This window comes from Acromyrmex echinatior, chromosome 5, assembly GCF_024713525.1.
Source record: "Acromyrmex echinatior isolate Ae372 chromosome 5, ASM2471352v2, whole genome shotgun sequence".
NCBI lineage: Eukaryota > Metazoa > Arthropoda > Insecta > Hymenoptera > Formicidae > Acromyrmex > Acromyrmex echinatior.
The window spans coordinates 11819029-11845644 of record NC_141856.1 but is presented as its reverse complement, the minus strand read 5'-3'; the positions used below and the strand labels follow the sequence as shown (position 1 = coordinate 11845644).

Sequence of the window (26616 nt, the reverse complement as noted above, 5' to 3'; positions counted from 1 at the left end):
TTATCAGTTTTGAAATCAATATCATTTTGAAACTAATTTTCTTGATTGAACTTTATCCTTGTAAATACATACTGAAATTTCACTTTAGAAACTGAACTACTCATCCGGAACTAAACTACTCATACGTCGGTATTTCTTAGACTTGATCTTTCATTTTCTGGTTAATTTGTGATTAGGTTATGTCCGTTCTCACTAATGTAGATTTATTTTAATCCTGGTTCAATTTACTTGTTATCGTTTTTTTATTCTTAGAATTAAATAAAAAAATGAAGAGTAAGTAAATCGAGTTTAAAGTTAATCTACATTGGTGACAATGGACATCTGATAATGATGTAAAAATTGTATTTTTCTAGTTATAATTAATTATAATTAGTCTAATTATAATTAGTCTAAATAACTAATTATAATTAGTCTAAAGTGATGATTTTGTAATGAATAACTTTTATAGTCCATACTGTCAAATAACTAGTGATTAATTATAGAACATCAGTTTCAACATTATTATCAGATTAAGTGAGATTAAATTTAAATCACAAGTTAACTAGGAAATAAAAAAATTGAGCCTTATGCCTATTTTCATCAAGATTAAAATTATTCTACATGAATAACTTTAATCTCGAATTAACTTATTCTTCATCTTTTTCTAATTCTTAAAAAAATGAACAGTAAATGAACTGAGAATAAAATCAATCTACATTGGTGAAAACCGAGATTAGTCAGGTAAAACTTCGAGTCAATTTGTCACGTGTACGGATTAAATATATAGGAATGCGTAGAGATCATCGGTTAACCGTTTAAAAAGCGATCAACGAATGCAATGTCATGCTGCTGGGTCCATTGGAAGCGGAATCCGCATAGAGCGTACTCTCCTTCAATTTTCCATGGATATTCCGAAGTCGCGGCACTTGGACACGCCTCGTTCAATCTCGCGCGATCGACAAGGGCTGTGAAAACCCCGAATCCGCGTCGCCCGATTGCTTTTCTCTGCTGCCGTCGCCTTCTCTACGTGTACTCGAAATCTTTCCCCGTTCTCTCTCTCTCTCTCTCTCTCTCTCTCTCTCTCTCTCTCTCTCTCTCTCTCTCTCGCGTCCGCCTTCCAGCCTCCCTTTCAAGTTGCCCCAGCCTTGAAATATCGAGCTCGGAGATCTTGGATTTCCGGAGCCGGTGTTTCTGCTGCGAAATTGTCGTGCTGCCTCGTAACAAAATCGCACGAACTGCCGCGAATATTACGCGCCGCAATCCACGGAGCTTCGTTCGCGCTTTTCATTTCGTTCAACCGAGAGCTACGAAATCTGACGTCTATAGGACGCCTGCCTATGCGCGACTTCGACTGGTATCCATTGATTCGACTGGCGCTCGTCATGAACCAAAGCTAGTCTCAGACAATAGTCTCTAGACGAAAATCTCGGTAGCTTCGATTGTCGTTTTCCGGTGGTTAGTAATCATTCAGCGAACTTATATCGTAATTTATTAAGATATATACGTTGGCATCTCCCTCGCTTTGCTACACGATTCACCTTATGCGACACGATATTTTTCGACATTTTGACAAGAAGGATCGACTTAACTTAGAATCGCATTTATTATCTGGCACACCTGATCTCGAGAAACATCGTTATCAATCTCGCGTAATAATATTATTATCCATATTGTGAATAAGAAGCAATGCTAAAGAGATATCTACTGTGGCAATAGAGACTGCCTAACTGCATGCGTACACGCGTGGCGATAAATTAGCACGGCGGGGGTGAAAACATCGCACAACCGAGTGATTATTTATCGTAGAGACCGATCGTGAGGACTTTATCACCCTGTTGGCGATCATTCCCGCACTACATCGCCCGCGCTCTCATCGAATGATAGCAGGTTAGTCTGCATGTGCATGGCGCACATAAACTGTTAAATTAAAGTCGATCCTTTCGTTGATCCATACCATCGATAGGCTCCCCATTAATAGCTCGTAATTTACTATTGCCGATCATAGTATAATGGCTAATTAACATTTGCGAGATTAACACTTCCGCATATAATAATTTTATCAGTGATATCGTCATATCTCGATTTGATTAAAAACAATTTGTGTATAAATTGTGCGCAAATTAATATCATGCATAAGTAACGGCAATATTTCCAAGAAAAATTAAAGAGTTATCATTATCTAAAGTTTTGTTAAGCTAACTATACTAACAGCTACAATTCTACTATCACGATGCTCTATAATTTACTCCTAACGACGGAGATAGCGAATGTATTCAACGGTAATTTACTTTAAGACAGGTAAACACAAATTTGATGTTGAGAATTATATCCATAAGATATAATCTTCTACATATATATTATATATATATATATATATATATAAATTTTTGTTTTGCATAAATAATTGTAATTCTGCTCGGAGTTATAATTTTACCTCTTGTGATATCATAGAAAAATTAATATAAATTGTGTAACAGCAAGTGAAGCAGTTTCGTTATGTGCAATTCAGCGAAATTCCAACGGAATAAAATTCACTCCTTCAACACGTTTTCTCTCGACGTATATCTACGCTAATCCAATTTGCGCGTGTATGCGACAAGGGTGAGCGGCTCAATTCGTGTATTAATTCGTTCTGGCGTGGATGCGGATTGTCCGTACGCGATTAGACGTCGCGCCAACGTCGCAGTAGCGCGTTAGAAATGTACGAGAACCGGGATGATGAGTATCCTGGCGAAGGGGAGGGACACAAACGAGCAGCGGGGTATAACCGAGCAAAGACATTTGGGCTTGACGGTGAGTGATGGACAGGGAGGTCCGGCGACGCAAGAGCTGTGTCTCGTGAAAAAAAGGTTGACGTTTTGGCAAGGCATGCCACTCGTTGCTCGAACGCGTGTACGAGTTATTAACGTTCATATTTTAGTGACAGTCCTTGCATAGTGTATACGCATGGGGGAAAGACTTCTCGACACACGGCGAATAACCTGCTGCCCAAAAGATATTTTTCGACATTGTGTCAGTCTACGTTTCCTCTTCGTCTCTTCGAAGACGTTAATCTTTGTGGCGTCTCTTTCTCTCTCTCTCTCTCTCATGCAATGATTAAAAGTATCCACAAATTGCACGTAATATAAATCTGTGTCTACCGACTATTTTTGGAACTGTGACATAATATGTGAAAATAACTGACACAAGAGATACATTATTATATGTATTGTTAATCTCTTGAAGAATTCGAAGACACGTTTATTCGTCTGCTATTAGATGAATGTCTGACAAACAACGATACAAATTATCTTGTTACATTAGCAAAACATGAGGATTGAAATTGAAAATGCTTATAATATGAAAATTTGCCAAGTATATTCGAGTTTTCAAAATTTTGTCACATTCAAATATAGACTGGTAAAAACAGACGCGTATTATAGTTAAACGTATTATAATCTCTTATTTTTGCCCCTGACATATCGATGTTCGATTTAATGGATCAAATGTAATGGATATCGCTTCGTTCTCACTCGTGAAAAATATATTTATAATGAAGTTGAAGCGTGAAATCAATTCTCGAAATTTTAGATCACGCTGTCTGCTGCTTGATTTAAAGGGACGAAAAACCTCGGTCTCACGTCAATCGTGTCTCGATCGCAAAAAAGTTGCCGGTTAAGTGGCACTCGTTCGTCTCGAAACTGGTCTCGAGCATCGCCGCGATAAATTTAATGCGGCCGCGCGAAATAATTTACGACGCGGCCCGAAATATAGCAGACCGATCGAGCTAATCGTCTCGCGCGTTCTTCGTGGAATGGTATTAATGCTCGCGCGCACACGGAGGCGCCGAAGATGCGTCCGTTGATGCAGGTACGACGACTGAATGATGGATGGACGGTGTGCACGTCCGGTAAGACCGACCGACCGACCGACCAACCGACCGTCCGTCCGTCCGTCCGTCCGTCCGTTCGTCCGTCCAATCGCGCAACAGGCGACAGTGATGATCGATGCGTCGCTGCTCCCGCTGCTCAGGAAGGCGAAATCCGCGAACTCGTTTCGCTCTTCGTTAGTAGCATCCGTCCCCACGGCGTTTTGCATTAGGCGAAAGTCGGGATCTGTGAGGAGTGCGATTAATATCCCGAACTGGAGGATCGCGACGCGTTTATTTCTCTCTTTAACCCTTAACGTTGACGCACAACGTCCCAACGTCGCGCGGCTTATCGTGATATATTACCATCGAGAACAGAAATTAACGGATTTTTCCAAGCTCAAAATATTGTCGGTTTAGGGCGCGGATAAGATGATTTAGAGGATTAATTTTTGTCATCTTACAATATATGCCATATGTAAAAATACGTAAAAATTGTATTGTTGCGCGTTAATTAATCACAACAGTTTTTGAAATACAGAAATTAGAAGGATAAGTAATTCGTATCATCATACTGGAAAGTATTTCTTATACGATCTTTTTTTTTTTGTAAAATAAAATCTTTAAATAATACTAAAATTAGAAACAGAATATTTATTTAAATAAATCAACTTAATACGCAAAAACGCTAATACGGTCAAAGTTAGATGTTAAATTAATACATAGAGAAGAATACATCGATGAAATAATTACAAGAAATTTATTCAAGGAAAAACTGTAAAGATTTTGAAGATAAATCCATAGAAGAGTAAGAAATCCATAAAGAAGAATAAGCTGATGTGTAATGAAAATTATTTTTACCGTCTTTTTTGGATAATGCTAATCTTATTAATTTTGTCACTTTTAGACCTCAGTCGACAGATAATTTAATCAAACCATTTTCGTAGTAATCACAAATAAAATCGGCGCGACTATCGCGAACGATGCTATACGAGAAATAGGATTTCATATGGATTCGATTCTTTCTTTCGTCCGCTGGTCCTTCGCGCGCAATTCTGACGGCGTCTTGAACCGGACGTGGCCCGAAGAGAGAAGCTGTGCAAGCGCAGAATGGTGAGGCCGCCGCGAAGAACGGGGGCGGGAGGAAGATGACAGGAGGACGCCTTCATCACGATATCCGTCACTCTTCTCTTCCCCCCTCGTTCGTCACCCTGCTGCCTTCCTCTCGTTCCTTCTCTCTCTCTCTCTCTCTCTCTCTCTCTCTCTTTCTCCCCATCTCCCTGTCGTACTGCTCGGTGCCTTCTCGCCCTCCGCCGCTCTTTCTTGCGCTTTCCGTCACGCTGCCTTTCGAAGTGTCAGTCCTGTTACCGACTGCCGGAGCGGAGGCCGTGACAACAATAATTGTCAGCGAAGTAACATCTCTCAAGCATCGCGAGGAAGAGAAAGAGGATGAAGGTGGCGGGGCGGTGGGCGCGGAGCGCGAGCGCGAGGAGGAGAAAGGGCCGACTGGCCTATTTATAGAACCGGCAACAAACATAGAGCAGCTGGTGTCGATCCGTCCGGTTATCGCCACGTTTACACAGCCCCTGTCATATCCTCTCGCGAAGTGGCGTTGCGACCGCGCGAACCACGAATATCCTCTTCTTTCCGGGTACTACGGAAGTACAAAGAGTGAACTGTAAGCGAATTGTGCAATTTCTCTATTTGTACAAAAAAAAAGAGAGATTGACGTTTATATCGTACGAATTTAATTTCCGCCAACTGTTAAAATCGGTTAACGCCGCATGGCATCCGCGAGTATGCATATGGAAGACATATGTTGGTTGGTGACTGCAAAAAATGTTTAAACAACAGTCATTTTTTCAGTCATCGATGATAAACCTATTTTAATGATGAAATAATCGTATTACAATTGTAATCGGATTACAAATAATTTTGGAGTAAAAAGAATATTTATAGCTTTAATTTAGATTATTGATCGTTACAATTTTTAATTAAGCAAGTGTAAAGACATTACAATTTCTAACTAAGCAAGATTATAAGAACGTTTATTTATGCATAGGTACTTGTATTAAAATATTGCGGATGACATAAAATCTTTACGCAAATAAATGATAATCTTCACTTGAGAGTGGCACGAAGATTAACAAAAATTCACACGGAGAGTATCGCTTTATTTTCACGAAGACATTGAAATGTAGTTATCACGCAGTTGGAAAGTGTAATATAAGACATATGTAGATCAACGACGTGCCTGTCCGATCGCCGTCACGGCCCGAAATAAAAACTTCCGTGACGAACATTCAATGTGAGATGCAATTGGCGAAGCGAACGGCGACGCATCCGGCGCGTCTTGACGGGCACGAAGAAAATAAGGCGCGTGACCAGTTTGCGTCTTAATCCCAAAGAAGAGTAGATATGTCTCTCGTGAAACGGCTACTCCATCGTCATCCACGTTGTTGTCGTCGTCGTCGTCGCCGTCGTCGTCGCCGTCGCCGTTGCCGTCGCCGTTGCCGTTGCCGTCGCCGTCGCCGTCGCCGTCGCCGTTGTCGTCGTCGTCGTCGTCGCCGCCGTCGCCATCGTCGTCGAAGCGAGCGAACGAGAAAGAGGGAAGGTGGTCCCGAAATAGGCTGGCGAGCCGCGCGAATGAGCGAACGGCCGACTCACCGATCCGTCCTAATAAATATTATGTCAACGTAAATAAGTGCGATGCCACGTAGTACTCCGCCGCGAGTGCTCGACGAGCTGAGCGGCCGGAGAAGGTGGAGAACGGCGGCGCACCGACAGAGTCGATCTGTCGCCCGGATGACGGACGGCTGATGTACAGAAGGACAGGTGCGCCTCTCGATCTTTTCTCTCCTCCCCTCTACCGTGCGTCTGCTCGCAGTTCGTCTTCTCGTTCCTCGCTCTTCTTAACTTCGTCTTCCCGCCGTGGCCGAATCGTTCTTGCGCCCCGAACGTCGCTCTCGCGTTCGTTTCGCCTTGACGGCTCTCACTTGGAAGCGCGGCGAGTGATTTCGTATGATGTTGCACGTAAAACGCGCAAGAGGCAGATGTTATTTGAGCGTTTTCTCACGACTGTATCGAATTGGGGAAGAGAAGGGAGGATGAGCGAGTTTGCTGCCAGCGCGCGTTTGAAATTTCCGGATCGCCATGTGCGTTATTTGGTTATCACTTCTTATCGCATCTGAATAAGTCGTTAGTCAAAGCGGATATTAGTAATTAATGCGCGCATTCCTGTTATATAATTTATGCCCATGAATTCTTAAGATTTCTCACGTACAGCTCCGTTACGGATTAGTGTGAATGGAAATTAGAGAAACGTTCTTGTCGTTTGAGTAACGGATGGATGACACGGACGACAGGTGCATCTCTCAATCTTCTTCTCTCTCACGCGGCCGACCTCAGTTAATTCACGTCCAACGACAAGCTTCGATTCCCCAACGCAAATAACTCGCGCCTTAACTCGCACTTAGTATCTCGTAACCCGACATTTTGTACGCGCGTTTCTAATAGCGACAGCGATTATTTTTAGTCTTCATGCGCGCGCAAACGACTCTCGTTCGAATGGAATATCATCGTTGCACAGGGAGCGCATTGTACCTTTGTCATCCTCTCGAGAACGTCGAGCACCCGACGTCTTCGTACAACCGAAGAGCGCGGATGTCACTTGTACGTAAACTGGATACTTTAAAGTTACGACGCCCGTTTAACTTTTGGCATCGCCGTGTATATATACTATTCCGTTTTTCCGCTCGGTCTACTTTCCGCAACCATATGGCGAGAGTTATTTACACCGTATATCGTGTCCCTCAAAGTCTATAAGTCACTTTCTTACGTCGCGGAAGACTTAGGGTAATGCCACTTCATCGGTGGACAGCCGCCTAAATATAGTCCTACTAATATGCCGCGAACTACGATTTATGAACCGCTACCAACTATCATCTCGATGGTCCGTGCGATGAATCACAGTTCAAACGGTGACGAGGGAAGCGACCTAAAATTTGCTGCGCTGTTATAAAACTTGTCATCAGTTCGTTGATATTATACCACAAAATGTTATTATGATAGTTCTTAATAGATTCATATTTCTTAGAGAGTCCTTTAAATAGAAATAGTATAAAGATCTCAGCATTAATCTAATTTATCATAAATAATTGTATCGTAACAAGATTTGTAGAATTATAGAATTAAATGATATACACATATTGTATATACAGTCCGCATATATGCATTTGAAATCTTGAACACTTCATTCGCTCGTTATTACGTTACTCCTTTTGCGCGATAATAATCTGAAATTTTTCTGCCGGAGAATACTGTATATAGCTAAATGTGAAAAATATGGAGAACACATATCACCACGTTTTTCCTGTTACCCAAACACTGCTAGTATACCGTGTAACACGTATTTTAAACTAAACGAACTGCGTACACCCCCTGCCCCCGCCCCGGTACGCCAAGCATTCGGCAGTATGTGCAGTTGGAAATGTCAGGGAAAGTTAGAGGAGTAGAGTTCGCTGAGGGAAATACGCGGCAGGGCAAAAGGAGGTGATGGCCAGGAGGTAGAGAGAGGAGGTGGCAGTCAGTCAGTCACTCAGTCCTCCGTCGCTCGAAGCCAGAGCAGTTCCAGCGTAGTCGTAAGGGGGCCGGGACCGAGGTTGGAACAGATTTATGCGACACACATGCGGCAAGGCGTATAACTCACTCGCTCGCCCATAATATCCACCCCCCGGGCCCCGCTGAATCCTACTCTGCCCCTTTTCCTGGCCCCCAAAGGCATCCAGATGAGAGACAGACGCACCAATACTGTCGAACGAGACCGACGTGGCGATATTTATTACGTATCGGGATTATGTTACCCCGGTGGTTTCCTCATCGCGACGGGGCCCCAAACGTTCTGAAATCGCGCGAAAAACGATGCGTTCGAAAAGATCTAGAAATGCACTGTAAACTCCAAAAGTATCCCGCTATATATACCGCAAAATTTGAGTTTATCATCTTCGAATACATCATTTTGAATTATAAATGTCAAGAATCTTGATGCGGTCGGTCATCTAAATATAATAGTAAGCAATTGATACTGAAATATAAATGCGACAATTTAATCTCGAGTAAAGAAATCGATTGTTTCATTGGAAACAAAGACGACGTTAATCAGATGGTAAACAGGTCAATCGGTTTAATCAAAGAGCTATTACTGAACAACACATTTTGAACCACATTTCGCGTCAAGATTTGGAATGTCGCTATATCTTTAAATAATCACGTCGCTATTTTCGCCTGTTTCCTTGGCAACGAAACGTTCTGTCCAGAATCATCGATATCGCGGAAAAAGCTTTTTGCACGCGAATGCTCTCGTAAATCCCGCGGACTTCTCGCTTTCGTCGGCTTAGCGTATATTCCCATAACGCGAATAAAAACGTCGGTGCAGCAGGATATGGTGGTCAGAAACGTTCGTAAATCGAGGAGCCCGTTTGCGCGCGTACCGCACGAAAGGGACCGAGAGAAGTAGAGGAACGAAAAGAGGGATGAAGAGAGAAAAAGAAAGAGAGAAAGAGAGAGATGGTAAAAGAGAGTATCAAGGGGGGAAAGAAAGAAAGTTCTGTATATGGGGTTACCTATGCCCATACCAAGCCTAGTTAGTCTGGCATCGTACCACCTTTGTTTGTTCGCCCCACCGACGGGTATCGTCACGACCGTACGTACACAGAGGACCGGGCACGCAAATCCACATAACGCACGCACACACGCAAGCATGTACACAAGCCCGCACGTACGACGTCCTACGCACACAACGTCCGACGCAGTAGCCGTAGCATTATATCGTGAGCACAGAAGTAATTTATAGTTGCAATAATTTATTGGGTACCATGGGGTTTATACTTGCCTGACGTGTAGCCATCCGTCACCGTCAGTGACGTCACCTCCCTCCACATAATGACTACCTACGCCCCTGACTCCTTCTCCCCTCTGTACGATCCTGCCTCCACCTCATCCTCCCCCCTATGCGTCCCCCTCGACTCCTAACCACCCCTCCCCTTCCTCTGGTCTTGTATGTCTCGGTACTGAAGCGTGCACCCCTCTGCGTAACCAACCCCCACTCTCCTCACGCGGCCAACTAGAGCATTCGTCTAGTTATATTATACTTCCAGTTTGCTGGAGTACGATATTACTTGCCTGTGTCGAAGGTAAGATAATGAGCGATGCGGGTCTAATATGGTTAAAAATGCACACGAACACCTGCGACTTCTACTACGCGATTAACGTTTGCTGATATACTATTTCCCACCCATGAGGAATTTATTCGCATGAGAACAAAAATGTAATAAATAATAAATTTTATCTTCATCTGTACCAGCCGTCTATTTAATGTTAGAACTCTTATCAAAGTGTTTTTTTAGGGAAATCAATTCTTAATCAACTATTAATCAGTATTTGGAAAATGGAATTTTTTCATAGAAATGATTTAAATTTATATTTAAGAAATGTAATACGCAAAAAATATTATTAAAAAATATTATTAATAAAAAATAAATAAAGATACATGTGTAATTAAAATAAATTTCTAAATAAATATTTTGCATAAATATATACAGGTTATATACACGATATTAGTTTTCATAGATAATAACATTTATTTTCGGATACGATTTGTGAACTATTTGTACGTTGCCACAGCGACAAACAAAAAGAGAATAATCAAACGGTCGAATTGAACAAGTTGACATAAATCGTTTGATAAAGCGATAAGTAGGAAAAGATTGTCCGAAAATTCGAGCGGAGGAACCGCTTCGAAAGAATCGTCATCTCAGAGGACTCGGCAATAACGATTTTTCACAGAAGCAAAATCGCGGAGAAACGCTCGTATATTCTCTGTGCAGCAGAAGTTCTGACGGACAGCGTCGAGTAAGACGGGATGACGTGAGGCCGCGATACGTCAAGTCTCCTCCTCCCACATCGACGTTCCACCCGTGCCTCTCCACATCGCTTCTCACCTTCTTCGATTTCACGTACACGTAGCGCGAGCGTGAGAGTCAGCGTCGGTGGAAGTGTTAGTAGTGTCGTTGTTGCCATAGTAGTGGTGCCATCGCAGTCACCAGAGGCGCCTTCTGATGGCTGGCAGAGATGACGAGTTGGTCCAGAGCTAGATATGCTCGTCACGTTTCTGGCTCCTGAGAGGAACGACGGAGGTGGGAGTGAAGGAGGAGAAGGAGGTAGGCAGAGGCAGCAGCGGTGGGCACGCGGGCGACGGAGCGGCAGCGGTGGCGGGCGGTGGCAGTGGTGGGAAGCTGAGGGTGCGAGTGGAAGTGACGTTGACGGGTGTTTGTCACTGTCCTCGGCAAATAATATCCAGCGCAGCCCGTTACACACTCATCCCACCGCCTCCGCAAACCTTCCTCAGAACGAGAGGCCCGCAGTGGAAGTTGGCGTGTGTGTATTTGCGAATATATGCTTTGGCGAACTGGTATTCGTGTCGGCTTTTCGTATTATGCATTTGTTGTAGATATCTACATATCCACCCCGTATCACCACTACGAGGGAATGGTCGTTCGTTGTACATTTTCTCGTTCAACGCACTCACTCCGCACCGCGATCTTACTTTACACCTCGCGGCGCTACTTCGCGACTACACCTTCCCATCTTCGCCACCCTTGTCATCGAGCCTCTCACACTTCGACGACTGCGTTAGGGGTATGGATGGAGTTACAATTTATCGGAGACCATTGGCAACTTAATTAAATTCAGGATCGCAGATAAAATGAGGGAAATGGATTGTACAGGTATTCGTTGCGACACAAAGAGAAAAGACACTTTCCCCCTAATATTAACCGGACTATAATAATTTACAATTTTATCTTACGATTTATCTCGTGAAGACTCGTCCGATTGTGACAACCGGATACATGTTGTTTCGTAAGAGACATTCTCTCTTGTAGCGCCGTTACTAACGTTAAAGTGATGGACATATTAATAATCGTCAACATCAGTTGGACATCATCTGCTTACCATATGTCATGTCAGTACGCACTCTCTAGTTCACGTGGCATCGAGTCAATAGGGTGGAACGAGTAAAAATGATAATGAATTAGAAATTAGCGGTATGAAATATGGAACGTGATTAATTGTCAGACGGCTCGATTTCCAGTTCCCATGAAGAGGCTAATTAGTGGAACTTATTCGACCTGTCGCAACAGACAGGCTCTGCGCGAAGGAGGGCGATGGGTTCAACACGGTCGGAAGGGGTCGTCGAAATAGAAAGAGACAAGGGTGGAGGTCTTGGCGACAGCCGTCAATCGATTGTCAACCGGGTCAGCCAACCAACCTAACCCGAACTTCAGAACCCCTCTTCTTCAAGCAGTCTCTTCGTTCGTGTACGCAATGAGTGGCTTTCTTCTCTCATTCGTCTTGTTTTTATTATCGGAAATCTCTTTGACATAGGTAATTACTTAGAAGAACGGCGAATAATGACGAAGAAATACGGGTAATTGTAACAATGTCAATACTTTTCTCGTAACGAATAATCATACGGAGATTTTATTCGTTGACCTTCATATAGAACTTATATTAAACTCTTTTGCTTATTCTGACAACGTTCTAAATTATAGTTTTCATAATTATGGATAATGAAACAAAATTCGCAGCTTAATTCAATATCAGTGCTTGCATACACAGGTTTCACAAAAACAAGTGATCCTATTTATAATTTGTTAGATAATGATGATCTCTCATCGCGTTCGTAGAATTTTACCTGAAACTATAAACCCAAGACTGTCATTAACAGCCCATTTATTAGCTGTTATTTTTTCTTCCAGGAATCATGTATCTTGACTCCATGAGTTTTGAGAAAACTATATTCATCGAGGGGAAAATTAGAACAGCATATTACAAATTCGCTGATCCCAGACCCTTACAAAATTTCAAAATTTTAAACGGAGCGTTTATGTGCCGATGCATAGTACAATGAACTACATTGAAATGCAGGGTGCGCATGTAGTTCACCTCGCAAAAGGGTAGAAACGTCAAGGGGGAACTTAATTGAGCGTTCAAAACCGCGGTGTGTTCAATTTGCTTCGATTAACGTCTCTTCTCTCACGTTGTGGGAGCATCGGCACAGAACAGAGACGGCGAAGGGGAAAGACGAATGTCCCGACGGAATAGGGAAGGGTAAAGAAGAAGTAGAAGAGAGGACGAGAGCGGGAGGAGATGTAATCAGTCTTTCGGACGCGGGGTGACGAGCTGTCTCTCGGCATGACGACTGGACACGAACGTCCTCCACCTTCTCCTCCCGACCCGTCCTTTTCAATGCTCACCTTCACCACCCACCCCCACTTCAACAATTCCAGACGTCCTACCCCCCTCTCGCCGATCGAGCTTGATAGGTATGGAAGTGAGAGCCACAGTACGTACAATACACCTACACTTGCGTCGTCCGAAGGGGTGTTGGGAGAAGAGGTGGCGGTCTGTAGGAGTAGGCACCCTCCTAGTCGCCTTTCCGGACCCTCCCTACCGTCGATATCAAGACTCCCGTCCGACAGATCAATGCCGTGAACGGCGACGACGCCTGGGCGTCCACCGACGTCTCCTCGGACGGACGGCTGGACATAGACGGACCCTCGAAAATCGGTTGATGGCTTTGCAAGACCCAACCTAGATTGCTTCCAAAGAACCATTGTGCGCACTCGGTCGCTCGGGAACCGCCGCATCAAGCCGCATTGTGGGGACTGATTAACGGCCGAAGCTAGTCCGCCGAAGCGAAGTTAAAATGAAATGTATTAAGAGCGTCACTATTTGTAATATCAACGCGTAATTAACAATTATTAATATAATGATATAACGTAATCAACATGATGTTATTTTGTAGTTAAACTAACATTGCTTACTAAACAATTATTTTAGAATGAAAATTAATCTTTAAAAGGTTAAAAGCAAGAGATGGACATTTTTTTATAATCAAGATTTATTAAATATTTTTCTTTCTTATTGTTTAATTATAAATTCTTTTTATCACGATACAAAGTGACAAGACAAAATGGCATTATTTAATAATGTCAGACAAAATTATGTATGTAAAAAAAGTACGTAAAGATAAATGTACGCGATCGCGATGAAATTCATATCAAAGACTAACGTAAGTTTCAGAAGAAAACAATATTTTCCGGAAGAATCGATGAACGATAGTATCTGTTGCTTCCTAAAAGCGCTCTTCGAAACAGCATAGGTGCGTTGCGCGGACAAGCTGACGGACAGACGGACGAATGAAACCGCACTCGTAAGCTTCATTGCATATTCAGCGAGTGGAACCATGCGGGTAGGAGGATTTTGTCTTGAACTCCGCGCGGAGCAAGATCCGGAACGGGAAGGATGGCGAGGTGTCAACGCGGCGGGAGGGAACCATGACACGAGCCATTGGACTTCGGAAAGGAGTCAGTTCTTCCACGGGACTTCAGAATATCGTTCTGCGGCGGTTTATTGGTTTTGTTTCCGGTGAATCCTCCGGAGGCCAGGTTTGTACGATGTTGGGCGGGAGGGAGAAGGAGAAGGCGAGAGACGTTGAAGTGCGGCCGGTGTGATTACGAGGGTGGCGATGCCGGTGGTGACGCCGAGTTATTCGAGAGTAAAGCGGGGAAAAGTCAGAGAAGAGAATTCGGCCTGGAGGACGTATGTAACTACGCTGTCCCTCCTTCACCGGGTAGACGAGAGACATGCATTCCTCGCGTTTTCCGGAGTGTCCACTTCAGCGGATCGTCCAGAGGGAGGGAAGGGCGCGAACCGCGATAAAACTAATCTCGGCGGAGTGCGAAGTCTCCCTATCTTGTTCTGTCTTCTCTCCAGTTCTTCGTGTTTCTTCGGATTCGACTGAACAACGGACACTGACAACGACAACTGCGCGAATAGATGCCAATGGGATCGAGAAAGAGAGAGAGATAGAAAGAGATGGAAAGAGCGAGTGAGTGAATGAGTGAGCGAGTGAGTGAGTGAGTGAATGAGAGAGAGAGAGAGAGAGAGAGAGAGAAAGAGGAAAGAAAGGAGTGGGAGGAAGGAAGGAAAGCGTGGAGAACTCGGTGGCGGCAAATTGACGCGCGACTGACTGCCTCGATCACATAAATGCGGACAAAACGCGAACTAACTTCAGCTCTCGGCGACTGCGAGGACGTCGAGCCAATACGCGCACGTGATTCTCGACTGGCGTCTCAATGGACGTCAGAATCACTTCTCTGCCAGTCATCCGTAACGAAGGACATACATTCGCAGACGGGAGCAGATACTGAATATCCTACATGTAATGCGGCAGAGTTCGCGCTAATCTCCGTAACGCACAATCGAGGTACGTAATATAGACGTAAACCTCAAATGGATGAACGGGGCTGGGCTTTGAAAGCGAGCTTGGCATGGTTTATCTTAAGATCATGCTTGTCGATGAAAGGCTTGTTGTACGTAAGATGCGCTCTATCGAATTGCCTTCGCCGTTAGATTGATAATGAGATTCCATAACATGCTCCCATTCGTAAAATCTAATCAAGATAACGCAATTATTTATTACAAATATTGTAACTACGTTTCGATCTATATATATTTTTAAATATTCTATACGAGAACCAAGTTTATACTAAATTAATATAAAACGTATGTATCTTAAGTTTCAATTATTCTTATCAAAAGCACAGCCTTGATAAGTGTTGATAATTCCTTGTTGCAAAAGCGAATTTTCCAAAGCCAATTTAAAGGCATAACAAAAGTGGCGCATTGTCCCGGTAAGGAGAAAAGAACAAGAACGAATGGGAAGAGAAGAGGAAAAAGCAGAAAAGAGAAAAGGCAGAAAGAGAGGGGAAGAGAGTTCAAAGTGATTGCTTAAAGGATCGATTAAAGCATCCGTCGAAGACAGTGTCGAAACGCTTCAGTCCGACAGTTTGAAGGAAGCTGGACGACGACGATCCCAAGGTCCGACATGGCAAGGGGTGTGGTACGTGAAGGGTGAACGTGAGTTTGCAGTAACGAAAGAGAGAAAGCCCCGGCCGCCTCGGTTGCGTGCACGCGAATGTGTATGTCTATATATGTGTACGCGCGCGCGCGAGTATATTCGACGGAGGCGAAGAGAGAACGACCGAGATCTGAAACGGGAGCGAGCGAGAGGTCGGCTGTTTCATCTGTCACCTGCAGACGCCGCCTTCCTTTCCGTCATCGTCCCTCTCACCCGACCGGCAGCCACCCCCTCGCCCCCGACGACCCCCTTTAATAATAACAACAATAGAGCTGGACTCTAACGGCGGTCGGTCGCCGTCGTGGCATGTGGACCGGGGGTGGACGTCAGCGAGAAGGGGTCAGGAGGAGACGGGGAAGGAGTGGTGTCGGTGGTAGGGTATGGGTCACAAGACGGCCGTGTCACGTCCGCTTCCAGCCTCAACCCTCCTCCTCGACAGGTCCACCCCGCGTGTCAACCTCATCCAGGGACGTAGGGTCTTCCTCGGGCTCAGGTGCATCTCGCACGTTTACGAATTCGAAGATCCGATATGTGTTCCTCAACTGCTGCGGGATGGGGATGTGGATGAGGGAAAGATTATTCGTATTTACTTTATTACATTTAATATATGTTGTTCATTAAGAGTAATCCTGGATTTTTTAGATATTCTCAGAAGAGATGTGTTAAAGATACTTATAATTTGACAGATGGATTTGAAGTACAGATAGAAGAACGATATGTATCTCAGAAGTGCACATTTTTCCGGAAACAGTCGTAAGAACCGATCCGTCCCTGACTTCATCCAGCCCCACCTTTTACTAGCGTCCGTCCGTCGGCTCGTCTCCCCCCACCTCGCCTTTCGCGACCCTTATTACACGTCGCGGCTCAACTTCATCAGGGGGATGTCGCACCACTCTCACGAGTACCAGCATTAACCTACACACAAGGGCTACGTCACGTGTACGTGCACGCTACGTGGCAATGCTAATGTCCAGGAATGCGACCGTGTATGTAGATGCATCTGCAGTATTTCGCGATAATGGTGCACCTCGGGTAGGGGCGAAACGCCTCGTGCCTCGTGCAATGTAATTATAATTTTGCGATATATATGTTACAAAAATATAATGCAACCTCGCGTGTTTTCCAGCCACGCACTGGATACTTGCGAATTGCACAGATCGGGAAGCTTTTACTGTATGCACAGGTTATAATTATCACATATGCACATAATATGATATTAATATATCGCGTATCGTTATTCATATCAATATTTATCAGTATTAAGGATTAGAAAAATATATAGAAAAAAATTAATGCGTCGTTTTTTGAATTGTTAATTTTGTTTCAATTTTAATTCAATTTACTATTTAATATTTTAATGGAAAAGCATGAAATTATATATGGAGAATATAAAACAATTTTCTTGCACAAATTCTAATAAAGTAAATAAACGTACGAATAACTAAGATAGAACAGATTAGAAATATAATTCCAAACTCGTTACGCAGTCACTATGCGCCTATGAAGAATCAACGTGTACAAAACGATTAGAATGAGTATAACGAGATTTATTTTTCTCATTTTATTATGAACGACTATACGATCGTTGGCGAATCAAATGACATTACTGAGAATACTTTTTGTCAGGGACTTCGTGATTTCGCGCATGAGTCACGAGAGCGTGTCCGGGCCATTAATCGTCCGTAATTTCATTCAATTTAATTACCTGGCCAACGCGCTCAAACCAAACGGGGCATTAAACCGTCCATACCGAACGTAGTGTTTGCATTTTAATACGCGGGACGGATGTTCCCAGCTCGAATAACACTTTCGCGTTACCTAATAATAGGGGCGTAACGAGTGCGTTCCTGCATCGGTTAACAGCCAATAATTAGCAGCCACGGATTTTGTTGTATTTACGACGAATGATTCTTTTGCTACTCATGAATTCTTCGCGTCTTTGCAACTGGCTGTTGCAAAGCGTGTTAAGTAAAGTTTTCTTATCCGAAACAAAGAAAAAAAGAAACTGGTCAAACGCGAATCAGCTCGCGAATGGACGCGGTCTCGTATTTCGAAAACTTACTTTTTCTTTTAACGATCAGAGAACGAGTTCTACTCTTATCTAAAATATATGAAGAGAAGAGGAATCTCGACGATACAAAAATTTATTGGCGACCGAATTTCGTTAATTACAATTGTATAAAATTTTTCTCCTAATCCGCCGGTTGAACGGATCATCCACAGTGCTACGCGATCTTTCTGTTGAATGATTCAAAGGCTTTGATGGACGACAGTACAGACTTCGTATTACTGATGCGTCGTGCAAATCCGAAATTTCATCGTCGATAAATTTTTTTTTCTCCCGATCGATAGGTCGATACAAAACCGAAATAATTTGATAAATGCATGGGCCATTGCGCGTAATGACAGCCTCTCGCTGCGTTTTGCCCCGGGCGTCATACTCTGTCGACCCCTTCCTCTCTTCCTCCCTCTTTTTTTTTATTTTTTCCGCCCAAAAGGTAATCCAATCGAGAACGATGATTGAATTATTAATTGAATGACGCGCGTGGCTGGGGTCACACGCGTGCTGCCGCGTATCCGACCTCTCTCTCGCAACGATGAGACGGTTGCTCATCGCGAATAATTCGTCGGGCTTGTGCAGCTAGTGCCTTTTAATGCGTCTCGAAAAATGTATCGACAACCGATAAACCGACAGAATTAAATTTCTCCTCTTTCCCGTGCTTTTACTGCAGCAGCAGTAGCAGCACGCCAAAAGGCAGGCGCGCGAGCGCGTACGCGAAAATAGATTTCGTTTTAAATTCCTGGCCGTGCGTACGATTTTCAATTAAAAATTTATCAGCACGCCCGATGAATGTATATCCGATATTTCTTTCGCTATATGTAATTATGACAATGCGTGTTCATGTCGGACGGATCGCGAATCGGACAAGCTGAGCAAGGTACTCCCTTCCCGTCTCGTGTGTTCATTCGCCCGTCAACGCAAAACTCGCTGTAATCCGCGAGCTCCCGGTTCGCGTCGGACCATCAAGCGGATTCTCTCTTAGATCGACTTTGGAATTAGCGCGAGCACTCCTGAGACGGATGAGGTACGGGACGAGAAGATGAGACAAGAGGGGAAAAGAAATAAAAAAATGCGTTCAGAGATGGTAAGCCATGAAGGAGGGGCTTTGTCTCGATCTCGTCGACGGCGGCCTTGAACGATCTCGCCCTCGGAAATTTGATCGACACCGGTCAAACGAGTAGACCGGACTTCAAACGTGCCCCTGCCGCTCTCCTACTCCTCCTCCTCCCTCCTCCTCCTTCTCCTCCTCCTCCTCCTCCGCCGCCGCCGTCACTACCACCCTTTCCTCTCATCTTCTTCCTCGCTTCCGAGTTTTGTTCAAGTGGTCGGACGTTGGTTGAAAGTCCGTCTCTCGCAGTGGACAGAGAGAAGATGACGAGGTGGAAGAAGCGGCAGTGATCCCGTCTACCAGGGAATAGTCGAGAGACGAGCGCGGCCGGAGTAACTCGGAAAGTGTCAGAACGATAATCTGACGCTGGCAATGTGATGGACAGGACGAACGGTCCACTTCGCCCTCAACTCTCACGTCTTCCCGCCGTTCCTTTTCCTTCTTCATCTTCGTCCGTCTCCGCGCCTCCGCTAATGCAAGACACACCGGGCCTGTATTAAATGCCATCCGTTTTCACGGACGAAATATCCGTCTCCTTCACGCGGCATAAAATACGTAAATTTTTGCGTGTCGCAAAAATTCCGAAATAATTTAGTATCGTTTACGCTAATGTATACGATATACTATATAAAATATTTCAAGATTTTACAAATATAAAAACAAATATTATGCAGTTTGGTTGAGCATTTTAATATTTATAATGCGATCCATTAACAACTTTTACACAGACTCGGACGAGTCTGAAATTTAAGATTAAAATCTACAGCTTATGTCATTACACTCATTGCTCCCTACTTGCTGATATAACGTCGTAATAATCTTTAAGAGTCAACGTTATAATTCTTGTATCAAATAAGAAATAGAAATTTTATAAGAATTGCTTTTGCGAGACGGCGCCAATTTTAAAAGCTCTTTATGTATACCGTGCCGCTCTATAAAACGAGAAAATTAAACGGATTAAGTACTGATTTTACGGTGTTGTCTGCAAGAGCGAGATAGAGTGCGTATACACGAAATGTAAATAGGAGCGACGGGATAATAATGAATGCTCGTGGAATAGTAATGAGAGGCAGATGCACTGATAAAGAGGAGATAAGAAACGGAGAAAGTACGTACGCACGTATCTCAGGGCGACGTGTACATGAGTTACAAAGAAGGGGCGATCAATAATGCTCTTTTATAAAACGTACAGCGTGTGACTTAAAAGAGAATTTAGACGTTGATTTAAGCACGCGGCTAACGTGATTTATCGCCAGCGCTGGTTCCGCAACGCACGACCCGTAACATTTATTGTTCTTCCCCGAGCGTACGTACGTACGTATCGCCTTTTTTTCCCTCCTTTTCAGAAATTGAAAAAGAATACGCGGCTCGGGAGAGGTGACTGAAGGGCGGGAGAAATCGGAGACCATCGCAATCCTAGGAGAAACCTTTCGCTCCGATGTCGCTCCGGCCTGACGCGGCTGTTACGACAAGATCAGGATTTATCCGCAAAGGAGAGCGCTTCACAACTTGTATGCGCTGCTGCAACGGACGCAAACGAGCGACTACTATGATAGAAAGACGTAGAAATAAAGAGAGTCGCATGTGGAAAACCTGATACATCCCTGTTACGCAATACTCATTAATATACTAATTGTAAGAATTTGACGCGTTTCGCTGAATGAAACAGCTGTCAGCGATTCGACGATAAACTATCTCGCTAAAACGCCGATTCAATTTCGAGAGACGATTTTGCGCGTTGGCACATTACCTTGGCTTGGTTCATCATTTTCCGCAGCGAGCCACGTGTAAGATACGAGAGGAAAAGGAGAAGGAGCACAGCAGAAGGAAATAAGATAACTCGTCAAGAATTATACGTGAGGCGGTAACGAGAGAGAGAGAGACTGAGAACTAAGCGACCCTCCGGAAAATGATCCATTTTCGAATATTAATTCTAGTCTCGTCACGTTCGAGTCATCGTCTGCTGCTTCGGTGCGAGACGAAAGCCAGGTGCATCGGGACGGATCGAGGTCGTCGCGACGAGGATGTTAATTGCGACGCGACGCGACACGACAGGAGCGAAGGCGCGAGAGTGTCCCCTCTTCGATCCGCTGCTTCTTTCTCATTCGATTCGTCGATTGATACCGACAGACATAGCCAGACTATATGTAATCGAAATAATTCATACCAAGCGCGATTGGCTGAGCGCATAACGCTCGCCTGTCTCGCGACTGAAGAAATCGCATCGTGACGAGGTCAGAGCGATATCGTCGCAATTTTCCTAATTACAGCGAATGAAAGAACTACACTGACGCATCGCGTGGCAAGTGCAATTAATTCGCGTTACATTATATTTGAGAGATGATTCATGGCTGACACGAGTCAGATAGTAATTCTTTAGGGATCGCAGTGGCGAGTAATAGAGAGTTCGGCATTCCCACATACACTGTTTGAGTCTTGCACACACACACACACACACACACACACACACACACACACGCGCGCGCACGCGCGCGCGCGCGCGCACATAGACATCAATATAAAACACTGTAAACCATTATAAGCTTAACTCTATAATAATGATAGACATTGAGGATCTCCTTTCTATCTCCACACAGACATGATGTTAGTCTGACGTATACGACATAAGTCTCTCATTTGTAATATTAATACGAAGCTCTGCAGCTTGATAAGCTTATTATTTATAGAATAAGGATCGAGTACGATGACCCGCGCGCTGTATTCACGTCGGGCTTTTGAAAGCGATGGTTTATGACTTGGAAAAAAAAGAAAGAGAGAAAACGGTGGCTCGCGTCACCTCCCAACATTAGCGTGGATTCGATAACTCCCGTCGCCTTACAAGGACAAATGCCGTGAAGCTTCCTCTGGCGCGAAGGTACCACCTGCGCACTTTCGGCGGCAAGTGCGGGGATCCCCATTGTGCCTCCTTTTCAGTGGGCTCACCTGGAATCACCAGCGGTGATAAGATCTAACGAAATCGGCTGTCCCGTGGGGAATTAAAAATGAAGGTGGAACGCCCGCTGGCAAGCGGAGGAGGACAGTATTATCCGAATCGTCCTTATCACGTGGTCTCGCATAAATCCAGTCAGGACACGCGAGTGCCGTGACTGAATGCCGAGGATTGCGATCGCGCGTCTTCCTCAATCTGGTTCTAGTACTCTCACGAATGGATTCATATAAAAGGTAATAAAGTTTTATACCTTGTTCGTGTTTCTCACGAGGACCACCACTAAATAATTCCATTGAATAAAACTTAGTTTTTCATTTCGAGCAAGAAAGGAAAAACGCGCGTATCTCCTTTAATACCAAAAACATAAAACACTAAAGCCTGCGTCTGTCGCTTTCCACATCCATTCCTGCTCGAAGAACCCTCACCACGAACGGCCCTGAAACACCGATGAATTTTTCTCCCCCGTTCGGAGAAGAGTGTGGTCCGTTATTAACCCGGGCGCCCGCCGGAACGACCCGACATCGTTCAAACGCTCAAATCGTCTCCGCGCCTTTCTCGACAACTCGTCGTCGATCGCCTTCTCTAAATATTCTCCTTCAAGACAATATAGCGATCCTCGGTAACGAATTTATAAGAGCGATCGTCGGGTTTCTTTGAGAACGTCGTTGATTGCTAATGATGATCGCTGGATAAGAATTGACAAGCTGTCAATTATGGATGAACAAATATGGATAGAAACGTTCATTGGCCCATCTCTAATTCAGTCTAGTTAAACTAAAAGACTTTCATATTTATACGAAAGTTTTGAGGAGTTAATTAATTCTGCTCTTTTCATCGGATTGTCAGTTTTGACGGGCAAGAAGATTCATATTACTATATGTTATAAAATTAGAATGAAAATAAGTAAATGTATAGCTTTTATATAGAGGTAAAGACGTCTCACGAATTGAGGTAAAGAAGTTCCAACTCAATGCGTTGAAAGCGAAAACTTTTTTTAAACTTTAGGAAGACGTTCCATAGAGTGCATCATAGACCGATATATCGCATGTAATAAATACATAGAGACATGTACAATAAAGTATAAGTAATAAACGCATAGATACATAGGAAATCACATTGCTAATGTAATGAGCCAACCATACACAATTTAAGATCTCCGGTCTAAAGCATTACCATGTGTATCTCGTATAAACCCATCATCGAAGAACATAATTATGTTTTTATTCTAATTAATGTCGCGCTTAACTGCCTGCCACGATCTCAAAAAGAGAATCTCGTTTCAAGTTCTTCGAAGAGATCATTCATTGGCAATATTTATTTCGCGGCCATTTTTCTTCAAACACAGCAGTTTTATAGAATTGATATGTGTCACGATGAACGTGAATTGAATTTGTAGATAATGCAAATGTAAGTGGAAATACGATTATGCAAGGATACGCTATGTATTTAAAAAATTATGACATGAGCTCTTCACTGTAAAAAAAAAGTTATATTTCCTTTTTTTAGAACAAATTACAGGTGAGATTGATTTTATTGAAACATATGAAAATTTAATTTTTCTAAGGAAATTTTGAGATTTTCGAAAAGTTTGTTATTCTTTAATGATTTTTTTTTTTTACAAGATTATATTATTGACGTAATCAAAGCTCGAATTTTTGCAGTTAATTCGTATATCGTCAGAATCAGTAATAGGTACAAAGAAATAAAAAATTCTTTGAAAATCTCAAAAATTGATTTTAAACGCTCAAATCCTTACGGATGCGTCGGCATTGATACAAAGTGACGACCTTTTAGAAATAGAGATACACGTGCGCGATCGCGAAGAATATGAAGCTCATTGGTTGATCCACGAAGCTCATGCCGTCGCTTTCACGCGATCACCATGTTCACCCGGTCCTCCTACGACCGTCGACAGAAATAAACGATACGTCTGGTAATAAATATCACGGTATTATAATTAAGCTAGCGGCAAAAGGGTACGGTGCACAGGCAATGTGTGCGAGACACGCAAGACAGAGCCAGCCGGGGAGCAAATAGATAGATCTTTCATTAGATCTCTGATCCGAAGACACTAAGACACGAAATATAGAAAATATATGCTTGTACATGTTGATAACTTCGAAGATCGGTCATTTATCTCTTTAGCACAAAGAGAAGTTATTTACAGAAATCATCTCTAGAGTGTAGTAATAAATATAACTTGTTTATCTCTTTAGAATTAATACGTAGTCTATCCATTGGTATTAAAAATTCTCACTGTTTATATCTAGATAAGGAATAATTGCAAAGTTGTACTTATTTTAAACAAGATCTAAGAAATTTGATTAGGAATCTCAATTAAAAGAAGTCTGTTTATATCTCAATTTGTATGTTCAAGTAATGCAATAATGTGAAACGATTAATAATATTATAAAACTACGCAATAAGAAGACACGACCTAGTTGGACGTGAATCATGAATACAAATCATTTTAAACATTTATTATGGCGTAGATACTATTTTAGCGACTAACTATTAAGCAACGCCTAGTCACATTACTATACGAAGAAAGATACATAGGAAGATAGCGAAAGATACACTTTGATTTGTTTAGTCTGTCACAGGGGGATACAGAATGGTGGAATGCATCAACGCCACTCAAGGAGGCATTGTCTCATCCGTGCGATGCAGCAGTGAAGACGATGCGGCCTGGACGTGGGCCGAGGAATGTAAATCGATGCGACGCATCCGCCATTGCGCGCTAATTTAGCGCCGAGGAACGCGCGTTAAGTTACGTACTGTCACCCCAAAATTCATCGACGACGTCGACCGGCCGTACCGTCTCACGTGTGACGCACGCGAGAGATATAACTAGTCACATACATATTGCACGTGCATCCTCCTCTCTCGGCGTGTTCACATCGCCTGTCATGCCGCGCGAAGAGCGGAGCGAGCGGTATAAGAGAGCGGAATGAATCGCTGCCACTCAAGGAGCAGCCGTCGGATGCGGCGGATGGACTGACAAGGCCGAGTTGGAACGTCGTGACGTTGAAGACGCGATGCTGATATACGCGTCCACTACCGTGATGCGCGCAACCAGCCGCGCTCGACAAGCATCCCGCCGTTCTCTCGAGTCCACCGCAAGGAAACCCTCTCTTGCTCGTCTTCGTTTTTATCTATATAGAACGCAGACGTGCACACACTTCCTGGCACGACGCACGCAGCGAGAGATATTACACGTTTCTCACGCAGGATTACTCCATTCTCGTGCGCGGATAGCCTTCTGCGGTATATTAAAAATGTTTTCAGGACCCTAAGAAAACGATTAAAATAAACAATCGCGGTTTTCCCCCGCGGTGGACGTTGAAATAAAAACTCGTAGCTTTCGCTAGAAGTCCTCCTTTCTCAACGCCACGATAGTGGCATCCCCGCAGAGGTCAAGTAATTGTATTCGTAACGTTACATAAAATCTGCGCTCGAGATTGTTGCGAACGAGATTAAAAAGTGTAATCGAGATACGACGCAAATGTGAAATTATCAATAATGCACGATGGACCATTCAGTTTATTATTCTTAAGGTTGTCCTTTATCAACGATCTACCTTGTACAGGAGTGTATTACACGGTGATCCGACGTTTCCTCTGCATAAGTCATCTTGACGAGAGGATTTTGCTTTCTCTTGTGCCGAAGAAAACGACGATGATGAAAGTGTCCTCGATAAATTTCCCAATCTTGCAGCGCGCGCGACGTACGAATGTGGCCTTGCCAGTCCATCAGAGTGCAGCATTGGCTTTTCGAGTGGCAGCAACCGATTCTGCTCGACTATGCTGCTCGCTCGAGCGCTTGCATCGTGTCAGATGAAGCGATGATAAGTGAATGTTCTGTCGATGCGTATGCACATGAGTTGTCGGCACTTACAATCGTACATACTTACTCGGCGAGGAGTAAAAAGTGTTCGGGGTATTATCGAGCGCCCCATGAAATCATTGGGATATTTCGTTCGATATTGCGCCCGTCATTGCATTGCATATCGAGCTCTCCCTCTCATGAATTTGGCGCTCTTACACTTTCAATCGTGCAAAAACTTTCGTTCTGTAATAACGGAAAGGAAAATCGCGTGTTTGCAGTATTTCTTGGAACATTCTAAAAAATATGAATCACGGAAAGCACAGTTAGTTTATTAAAGTATTTATTAATTTAGTTAAAAGTAGAAAGATTTAGTTGAAAATAATTTTTTTTGTCGAACCATCAAAATAAATATGTAGAACTTAAACATTGGTGATAATGCTGCAAAATGCGTCAACATTTAATATTCCAACAACCAGTTTAAGTATCCTATATAATTATTTTGATGGTCCAAATAAAATTATATTCAAATCTATATCAATTTTTAGATATTTCAGCGAAATTATTTTTTCTGCGTATGAATTCGTAACATCATGGATGTTCAATAGAATTCTTACCGTGTTAGTATTGAAATATGTGCATTTACACCAACATAGTATAGCTTTAACAACATGGTTTAAAATCTTATTGTTAAATCTATACCATGTTGATATATCAACACTAACACGGTCAGAATTATATAAACAACACATATATGGTGTTAAATCCACACTATATTGGTATAAATATCAACATCAACATGGTATTGATATTTCTTTCCAATTCTAGAATTGGAAAGAGATGAGAAACAAGTTGAAGTTTA

The 26616-nt window shown here is 43.3% G+C and overlaps 1 protein-coding gene and 2 long non-coding RNA genes across 5 annotated transcripts in view; 1 reads left to right on the top strand and 2 right to left on the bottom strand.

The window, feature by feature from the left end:
• Positions 1-26616, bottom strand: part of tio (zinc finger domain-containing protein tiptop) — a 164658-nt gene that overhangs the window by 17362 nt on the left and 120680 nt on the right. The window lies entirely within an intron of this gene.
• Positions 5857-7260, bottom strand: LOC147909804 (uncharacterized). Its single transcript, XR_015545213.1, has 2 exons — positions 6608-7260; positions 5857-6502 (listed from the first exon to the last, which is right to left on the bottom strand). It is a non-coding gene; the product is annotated as an uncharacterized LOC147909804 (long non-coding RNA).
• LOC147909803 (uncharacterized) lies at positions 10267-13673 on the top strand. The gene is made up of 2 exons (XR_015545162.1): positions 10267-12268; positions 12643-13673. It is a non-coding gene; the product is annotated as an uncharacterized LOC147909803 (long non-coding RNA).